This window comes from Triticum dicoccoides, chromosome 1B, assembly GCF_002162155.2.
Source record: "Triticum dicoccoides isolate Atlit2015 ecotype Zavitan chromosome 1B, WEW_v2.0, whole genome shotgun sequence".
Classification (NCBI taxonomy): domain Eukaryota; kingdom Viridiplantae; phylum Streptophyta; class Magnoliopsida; order Poales; family Poaceae; genus Triticum; species Triticum dicoccoides.
Window position 1 is genome coordinate 654,697,018 of NC_041381.1, and position 7,548 is coordinate 654,704,565.

Consider the following 7,548-nt stretch of genomic DNA (forward strand, 5'->3'; position numbering starts at 1 on the left):
GGGCTGTAGCTAAGACCCCGAGGGAGAGGCAGACTCTCCACTCGGTAGGATTTTTATCACTTAGGCGAGCACTGGGCTGCAGCTAAGCCCCTGAGGGAGAGGCAGACTCTTCACTCGGTAGGATTTTTATCACTTAGGCGAGCACTGGGCTGCAGCTAAGCCCCCGAGGGAGAGGCGGACTCTCCACTCGGGAGGATTTTTATCACTTAGGCGAGCACTGGGCTGCAGCTAAGCCCCCGAGGGAGAGGCAGACTCTCCACTCGGTAGGATTTTTATCACTTGGGCGAGCACTGGGCTGCAGCTAAGCCCCCGAGGGAGAGGCAGACTCTCCACTCGGTAGGATTTTATCACTTCGACTTAGGCGAAAAAGATTCGCGGCTAAGGTAATGTACACAAAAGAAATAAACAACAATTATGCGGGAGGAGTAAATTACGTCTTTTGATAGTCAAACTAAAAAGTATTTCTTATTACATTTGATCGGTCTGAACATTCGAGAATAAAAAGGGCGGAGCAGATCCGCATTCCAAGCGCGCGGCTCATCTTTATTGTGCTCGACGTTGAAGAGACGATACGCTCCGTTGTGGAGCACCTTGGTGATAACGAAAGGGCCTTCCCAAGCGGGGGCGAGCTTGTGGGGCTTCTGCTGATCCACTCGGAGGACCAAGTCTCCTTCCTGGAATGCACGACCTCTTACATTCTTGGCATGGAAACGACGCAAGTCTTGCTGGTAAATGGTCGACCGGATCAAGGCCATCTCTCTTTCCTCCTCCAAGAGGTCGACTGCATCTTTTCGAGCCTGCTCTGCTTCTTCTTCTGAGAAGAGTTCGACTCGGGGAGCATTGTGGAGCAAATCGCTCGGCAAGACAGCTTCGGCTCCGTAGACTAGAAAGAATGGAGTCCGTCCAGTCGACCGATTGGGGGTCGTCCTCAGCCCCCAAAGCATCGAGGGGAGTTCGTCGACCCAAGCCCCTGCCGCGTGCTTGAGGTCACGCATTAACCGAGGCTTCAGCCCTTTGAGAATCAGTCCATTTGCTCGTTCCGCCTGCCCATTCGACTGGGGGTGGGCGACCGAAGCGTAATCAACCCTCGTGCCTTGGGAGGCGCAAAAAGCTTTGAACTCTTCAGAATCGAAGTTCGAGCCATTGTCCATGATAATGCTGTGCGGGACAACATATCTTAATATAAGTTCTCTGATGAAACTTACGGCTGTGCTTGCCTCAAGGCTCTTGATAGGCTTGGCTTCGAACCATTTGGTGAACTTGTCGACTGCTACCAGCACATGTGTAAATCCACTTCTCCCTGTCCTCAGGGGTCCAACCATGTCGAGACCCCAAACAGCGAAAGGCCAGACGAGAGGAATAGTTTTCAGAGCTGACGTAGGTTTGTGGGACATGTTGGAATAAAATGACAACCTTCACACTTGTCCACTATTTCCTTTGCCATCTTATTGGCGTGTGGCCAATAAAATCCGGCTCGGTATGCTTTGGCTACGATGGTCCGAGAAGACGCATGGTGACCACATGTCCCCGAGTGGATATCGTTAAGGATCATTCGGCCTTCTTCAGGCGTGATGCATTTCTGGCAGGCTCCAGTTAAACTCTCTCTAAACAACTGTCCCTTTATCACAGTAAAGGCCTTAGACCGTCAGACGATCTGTCGAGCCTCTTCTTCATCCTCCGGGAGTTCTTTCCTAAGAATGTATGCAATGTATGGTACTGTCCAATTGGGAGTGATAACCAAAACCTCCATGATTAAGTCGACCACGGCTGGGACTTCAACTTCAGTCGGATCCATGGCGCTCTTGGGCTGCGGTGGCTCTTCAGTGAACGGATCTTCCTGAACCGAAGGCGAATGGATATGTTCTAGGAACACGTTTCGGGGAATAGCTTCTCTCTTTGAGCCTATCTTGGCTAACTCATCAGCGGCTTGATTTTTCAGTCGGGGTATATGGTGGAGCTCCAAACCTTCAAACCTCTTGTCCAGCTTTCTCACTGCATTGCAATAACCTGTCATGGCTGGGCTCCTGACACCCCATTCCTTCATCACTTGGTTAACCACCAAATCCGAGTCGCCATAGACCATAAGGCGACGGACGCCGAGTGAAATGGCCATACGCAACCCGTATAGAAGTGGTTCATATTCGGCTTCGTTATTGGAGGAATCAAAATGAATCTGGAGAACGTAACTAAGCCTGTCTCCGCGGGGGGACACCAAAACTACTCCAGCACCTGAACCATTCAGCATCTTGGAGCCATCAAAGAACATGGTCCAATGCTCCGAATGAACTTGAGTCGGCAATTGCTGCTCAATCCATTCGGCCAGGAAATCTGCGATTGCTTGGGACTTGATGGCCTTCTTTGCCTCGAATTTGATATACAATGGAAGGAGTTCAATCGCCCATTTCGCCACTCGACCATTTGCGTCTCTGTTATTCAGAATTTTAGATAGTGGTGCGTCACTGACGACTGTAATGGAGTGGTCAGAGAAATAATGTGCCACCTTCTTCATGGTCATGTAAATTCCATAGACAAGCTTCTGATAATGTGGGTATCGTTGCTTGGATGGAGTCAAAACTTTAGAGAGATAATAGACCAGGCGTTGAACTTTGTAAGCTTTTCCTTCATCTTCTCGCTCGACCGTGAGTACTGTGCTGACAACTTGTCCAGTGGCTGCAATGTAGAGCAGTAAAGGCTCTTTGTTGATTGGCGTAGCAAGCACCGGCTGGGTGGAAAGCAGGATTTTGAGCTCTGCAAACGCTGCTTTAGCTTCATCAGTCCACTCGAACTTATCAGACTTCTTCATCAATCGGTAAAGAGGCAAGGCCTTTTCACCGAGACGAGAAATGAATCGACTCAGGGCGGCCAGACAACCAGTCAGCTTCTGAACATCATGCACTCACACGGGTCGTTTCATTTGGAGGATGGTATCGACTTTTTTTGGGTTGGCATCGAACCCTCGTTCAGAAATGAGAAAACCGAGTAACTTCCCTCCTGGAACTCCGAACGTGCACTTTGACGGATTAAGCTTGATATCATACCTTCTCAGGTTGGCAAAGGTTTCTGCAAGGTCAGTCAATAGGTCGGAACCTTTGCGAGACTTGACCACAATGTCATCCATGTACGCTTCCACATTCCGACTGATTTGAGTGATCAGGCACTTTTGAATCATTCTCATGAATGTGGCTCCGGCATTTTTCAAACCAAAAGGCATGGTCACATAGCAAAAGCACCCGAACGGGGTGATGAAGGCTATTTTTATTTCATCGGGACCATATAGTCGGATCTGATGGTATCCGGAATACGCATCTAAGAAAGACAAGCGCTCACACCCCGCAGTCGAATCAACAATCTGATCGATGCGAGGGAGAGGGAAATGATCTTTCGGGCAGGCCCGATTGATATGCTTGAAATCAATGCACATACGAAGTGAATCATCCTTTTTAGGAACCATGACTACATTGGCTAATCACTCGGAGTGGTAGATTTCACGGATGAACTCTGCTGCCAATAGTCGAGCTACTTCTTCGCCAATTGCTTTCCTCTTCTGCACGGCGGACCACCGAAGGTGCTCTTTGACGGGTTTTACTTTGGGGTCGACACGCAAGCGGTGCTCGGCCAGCCCCCTGGGCACACCTAGCATGTCAGAAGGTTTCCATGCAAAGATGTCCTAGTTCTCATGGAGGAACTGGACGAGCGCTTCTTCCTATTTGCTGTCGAGCGTTGTTGATATATGAGTCGGCGCAGCATTGGGATCCGTCGGGTGAATATGGACTGGCTTCGTCTCCCTAGTCGATTGGAATGCAGAATCTATGGCAGGCTTCTTGGCTCTCAGCAAATCACTCGGATCTGCATTCTTCTGATATTCTTGGAATTCAACTGCTGCCATTTGTTCGTCGGTGATCTTGGAACCTTTCTAGAAACATTCCTCAGCCTTCTGTCGATTGCCTGTAATCATGATCACACCTTTGGGGCCGGGCATTTTCAGTTTGAGATACACATAACATGGTCGAGGCATAAAGCGTGCATAGGCTGACCTGCCCAAAATGGCATGATAGGCACTCTGGAAATCCACGACTTCAAATGTCAACTTCTCCTTTCGGTAATGCCTTGAATCACCGAAAACCACGTCGAGGGCGATCTGGCCGAGTGACTCAGCTTTCTTTCCGGGAATAACACCATGGAAACTCATATTGCTCTCGCTAATCTTGGACATGGGAATGCCCATTCCTTTCAAGGTCTCCGCGTAGAGGATGTTCAGACCACTGCCACCATCCGTCTGTACTTTGGTCAGTCGAGTGCCCCCAACCACAGGGTCGACCACCAGTGCTTGCCTCCCAGGGGTGGCCACACGAGTGGGATGGTCCGACTGGTCGAATGTGATGGCCGTCTGAGACCACCTTAGATAGGCAGTCTTCTCGGCAGGGGCGACCATGTTTACTTCTCTGTTGATGACCTTCAATCGACTCTTACTTTCAACATCAGCAAAAATCATCAGAGTGGAATTGACCTTGGGATAACCATCGTCTTCCTCCTCATTTTCCTTTTTGTCCGACTCGTTTTCTTTCTCATTGGGCGGTTTCTCTCGGAACTGCTGGATCAAGAGTCGACACTGTCGAGTGGTATGTTTCGGATAAATCAGATTACCTTCCTCATGTTTCTTCATATGGATGTGGCACGGCAAATCCAGCATGTCGTTTCCTTCCTTGTCCTTCACCTTCTTAGGGGGCCAGGGCCCCTTAGGTTTTCCCATAAACTTTCCTTGGTTTACTGCCGCAATCTCTCCATGAGCCGCTGGCTCGGCCTTACGCTTCTGTTTCCGACTGGAGTCACCTCCACCGGCCTCTTGACCGACTGGTTTGCTCTTCCCGCTACGGAGTCGATCGTCCTCTTCCCCGTTAGCGTACCGGGTGGCTATCTCCATCATGTTGGGGAACGTAGTAATTTCAAAAAAAATCCTACGTACACGCAAGATCATGGTGATGGCATAGCAACGAGAGGGGAGAGTGTTGTCCACGTACCCTCGTAGACCGTAAGCGGAAGTGTTAGCACAACGCGGTTGATGTAGTCGTACGTCTTAACGATCCGACTGATCCAAGTACCGAACGTACGGCACCTCCGAGTTCAGCACACGTTCAGCTCGATGACGATCCCCGGGCTCCGATCCAGCAAAGCTTCGGGGATGAGTTCCGTCAGCATGACAGCGTGGTGACGATGATGATGTTCTACCGGCGTAGGGCTTCACCTAAACTCCGCGACGATATGACTGAGGTGGAATATGGTGGAGGGGGGCACCGCACACGGCTAAGGAATGATCCGTAGATCAACTTGTGTGTCCATGGGGTGCCCCCCGCCCCCGTATATAAAGGAGCCAGGGGGGAGGAGGCGGCCGGCCAAGGAGGGCGCGCCAAGGGGGAGTCCTACTCCCACCGAGAGTAGGACTCCCTTCTTTCCTAGTTGGAATAGGAGAAGGGGGGGAAAGAGGAGGAAGAGGGGAAGGAAAGGGGGGGCGCCGCCCCCCTTCCCTTGTCCTATTCAGACTAGGAAGGGGAGGGGCGCGCGGCCCCCTCTCCCTCCTTCCCTCTTCTCCCTCGAGGCCCATGTAGGCCCAATAACCCCCCGGGGGGTTCCGGTAACCTCCCGGTGCTCCGGTAAAATGCCGATTTCACCCGGAATAATTCTGATGTCCAAATATAGGCTTCCAATATATCGATCTTTACGTCTCGACCATTTCGAGACTCCTCGTTACGTCTGTGATCACATCCGGGACTCCAAACAAACTTCGGTACATCAAAACTTATAAACTCATAATAAAACTGTCATCGTAACGTTAAGCGTGCGGACCCTACGGGTTCGAGAACTATGTAGACATGACCTGGAACTATTCTCGGTCAATAACCAATAGCGGAACCTGGATGCCCATATTGGTTCCTACATATTCTTCGAAGATCTTTATCGGTCAAACCGTATAACAACATACGTTGTTCCCTTTGTCATCGGTATGTTACTTGCCCGAGATTTGATCGTCGGTATCCAATACCTAGTTCAATCTCGTTACCGGCAAGTCTCTTTACTCATTCCGTAATGCATCATTCTGTAACCAACTCATTTGGTCATATTGCTTGCAAGGCTTATAAAGATGTGCATTACCGAGAGGGCCCAGAGATACCTCTCCGACAATCGGCGGGACAAAACCTAATCTCGAAATACGCCAACTCAACATGTACCTTCGGAGACACCTGTAGTACTCCTTTATAATCACCCAGTTACGTTGTGACGTTTGGTAGTACCCAAAGTGTTCCTCCGGTAAACGGGAGTTGCATATTTCTCATAGTTACAGGAACATGTATAAGTCATGAAGAAAGCAATAGCAATATACTAAACGATCAAGTGCTATGCTAACGGAATGGGTCATGTCAATCACATCATTCTTCTAATGATGTGATCCCATTAATCAAATGACAACACATGTCTATGGTTAGGAAACATAACCATCTTTGATTAACGAGCTAGTCAAGTAGAGGCATACTAGTGACTATATGTTTGTCTATGTATTCACACATGTATCATGTTTCCGGTTAATACAATTCTAGCATGAATAATAAACATTTATCATGATATGAGGAAATAAATAATAACTTTATTATTGCCTCTAGGGCATATTTCCTTCAGTCTCCCACTTGCACTAGAGTCAATAATCTAGATTGCATAGTAATGATTCTAACACCCATGGAGTCTTGGTGCTGATCATGTTTTGCTCGTGAGAGTGGCTTAGTCAATGGGTCTGCAACATTCAGATCCGTATGTATCTTGCAAATCTCTGTGTCTCCCACTTGGACTTGGTCCCGAATGGAATTGAAGCGTCTCTTGATGTGCTTGGTCCTCTTGTGAAATCTGGATTCCTTTGCCAAGGCAATTGCACCAGTATTGTCACAGAAGATTTTCATTGGTCCCGATGCACTAGGTATGACACCTAGATTAGAAATGAACTCCTTCATCCAGACTCCTTCATTTGCTGCTTCCGAAGCAGCTATGTACTCCGCTTCACATGTAGATCCCGCCACGATGCTTTGTTTAGAACTGCACCAACTTACAGCTCCACCATTTAATAAAAACACGTATCCGGTTTGCGATTTAGAATCGTCCGGATCAGTGTCAAAGCTTGCATCGACGTAACCATTTATGACTAGCTCTTTGTCACCTCCATATACGAGAAACATATCCTTAGTCCTTTTCAGGTATTTCAGGATGTTCTTGACCGCTGTCCAGTGAACCACTCCTGGATTACTTTGGTACCTTCCTGCCAAGCTTATTGCTAAGCATATGTCAGGTCTGGTACACAGCATTGCATACATGATAGAGCCTATGGCTGAAGCATAGGGAACATCTTTCATTTTCTCTCTATCTTCTGCTGTGGTCGGGCATTGAGTTTGACTCAACTTCACACCTTGTAGTACGGGCAAGAACCCTTTCTTTGCCTGATCCATTTTGAACTTTTTCAAAATTTTATCAAGGTATGTGCTTTGTGAAAGTCCTATTAACCGTCTTGAT